Source organism: Limulus polyphemus, unplaced genomic scaffold (genome assembly GCF_000517525.1).
Source record: "Limulus polyphemus unplaced genomic scaffold, Limulus_polyphemus-2.1.2 Scaffold4573, whole genome shotgun sequence".
In the NCBI taxonomy this organism is placed as follows: domain Eukaryota; kingdom Metazoa; phylum Arthropoda; class Merostomata; order Xiphosura; family Limulidae; genus Limulus; species Limulus polyphemus.
Genome location: NW_013670183.1, coordinates 26,393 through 29,258, shown reverse-complemented (window position 1 = coordinate 29,258; position 2,866 = coordinate 26,393).

Below are 2,866 nucleotides of genomic sequence, written 5' to 3'. Positions count from 1 at the left end.
CAAGATAATGCATGTGGGTTATCATAATTTGAATTATTAGCATAATTTGGATGTTAATAACCTTAACTATGGGATGTTGGTCAGGGATTTTAGTGTAATAGTTGATAAGTCTCTGAAGCGTGCTGTTGCTAGTGGTAGGGCAAATAGGATTTTAGGTTGTATCTACAGAAATGTTGAACACAAGTCTAAAGAGGTTATAATTTCATTGTACAGGTTACTGGTTAGGCCACATTTGAAATATTGTGTTCAGTCTTGGGCTCCTTATCTCAGACTTAGTTGTTTAAAAAAGGTTCAGAGAAGGGTTACTAGAATGGTTCCTGGGATGGAGGGGTTGTCATACGAGGATAGGTTGAAACCTCTCAAATTGTTTTCTTTTGAAAAAAGAAGAGTTAAGAGATCTGATTGAGGTGTTTAAGATTGTAAAAGGAATTGATAGTGTGTAGAATTATAAATGGACTTTATAAAAGTCCATGTATAATTCTACATATTAATTTACCCACGTTATGAATTTTAAACAGGAACTGATAGTGTTGATGCATCATCTTTTTTCACACCTTATAATGAGAATAGTAGGACTGGGGGACACAAGTACAAATTTTGGCAAGGTAGGAGTCGTCTTCAGCTAAAACAGTTTTATTTTTGTAACAGGGTGGTTGGCCTTTGGAATGGCTTGCCTTCAGATGTTGTGTAGGCAATAAATATAAGTGAGTTTAAGAAAACGCTTGATAAGTATACGAACGATAAGGGGGGCTGGCTTTAAGATTTCTTTTTAAAACTTATTTATTAACAGTTTTAGTTTATATTAGAAGATGGAATAGTCAAGATAGACCAATATGTCCCATGTTGTCCCAAAACATTATGAATGTATGAAAATTCAAAAATTTATCACTCATTTAGTATTTTACCAAAAAAAGAAACATCTAAGCCTAAAAAAACAAGTCTGTATATTCATGCTGAATATAGACATAATACTTATGACATATTGTGTTGTTGATTCCACATAAATGACATTGTATTACTCTACAAATAAAAATAACACATTTTACTTTTTATATTTTTATTGAAACATCATGTGCAGTAGGAATGGCTATAAAACAATGAAATTAATGGACACCTTTACCCTAGCATGACAAGTACACCGAGATGAATCAAGTAAAGTACAACAAGTTTCTCATCTCTTTAAAGGGTAAACAACTTTCAGTTCTCTAACAATATAGGTTACAGAAAGTAGCTTTCAATCAATATTTTACGATCTTTCAACAACAAAGATACTTTTAATCTCCAGTCTTTTGTGGAATTCATGATAATTTAAGTACAAGTTGTTTATACATCCAGATTATTTTATAATCAAACATGTTTAAAAATATAAAGCTTATTCATGTTATTAATAGAATGATACAAAAATCTTAAAAAAAACTATTTTCTACAAAACAAAGACACCCCATTTGTGGTTCACTTCTACAAACACAAATATGTGGAACATTCAACAAATAATTATATGCTTTACTTTGAGTATATAAAACTGAAAAGCTGAATACAATAAAATAATGCGTATATCACATATAGTTATAACTATAATATATCACATACAGATATATTATAGTTATATCTGTATGTGATATATGGTAAAAATAAATTTAACTTTTTTCCAAAACTATTATTTTAATAAGGGTTGTGTACGTTTGATGTTCACACTGCTTTTACCCTTAGAACAGAATTTAAAAAAAAAGTAAACAATATTCGTGTATATATATTTGAAATGAATGCATTAGATTAAGTCCCCTGGTGGAAAATGGTAGGTTTACAGACTTACAATGCTAAAATCTGTGGTTCGATTCCCCACTATGGACAGAGAAGATAGCAAAATGTAGCTTTGTTCTAACACTAACAATGTTGGCAGGTGTAGATAAACATGGTATTTGCATCAGTAGACAAGATAATTAATAACAGAGTATAAATATGTGAAAACAAAAATCTGCTGAATATTTGAGCTACTTCCAAAACTCACGGGGGCACACAAAGTGTAATTAACATACATACTTGGTTAATCAAACAATAAAAAACATTAACGTACATATCGATACCTGGTTAATCAAACAACATAAAACATTTACGTACATATCGATACCTAGTTAATCAAACAACATAAAACATTTACGTACATATCGATACCTAGTTAGTCATACAACAGAAAACATTAACGTACATATCGATACCTGGTTAATCAAACAACATAAAACATTAACGTACATATCGATACCTAGTTAGTCAAACAACAGAAAACATTAACGTACATATCGATACTTGGTTAATCAAACATTAACGTACATATCGATACTTGGTTAATCAAACATTAACGTACATATCGATACTTGGTTAATCAAACAACAGAAAACACTAACGTACATATCGATACCTAGTTAGTCATACAACAGAAAACATTAACATACATATTGATACCTAGTTAGTCATACAACAGAAAACATTAACGTACATATCGATACTTGGTTAATCAAACAATAAAAAACATTAACGTACATATCGATACTTGGTTAATCAAACAACAGAAAACACTAACGTACATATCGATACCTAGTTAGTCATACAACAGAAAACATTAACGTACATATGTATACCTAGTTAGTCATACAACAGAAAACATTAACGTACATATCGATACCTAGTTAGTCATACAACAGAAAACATTAACGTACATATGTATACCTAGTTAGTCATACAACAGAAAACATTAACGTACATATGTATACCTAGTTAGTCATACAACAGAAAACATTAACGTACATATCGATACCTAGTTAGTCATACAACAGAAAACATTAACGTACATATGTATACCTAGTTAGTC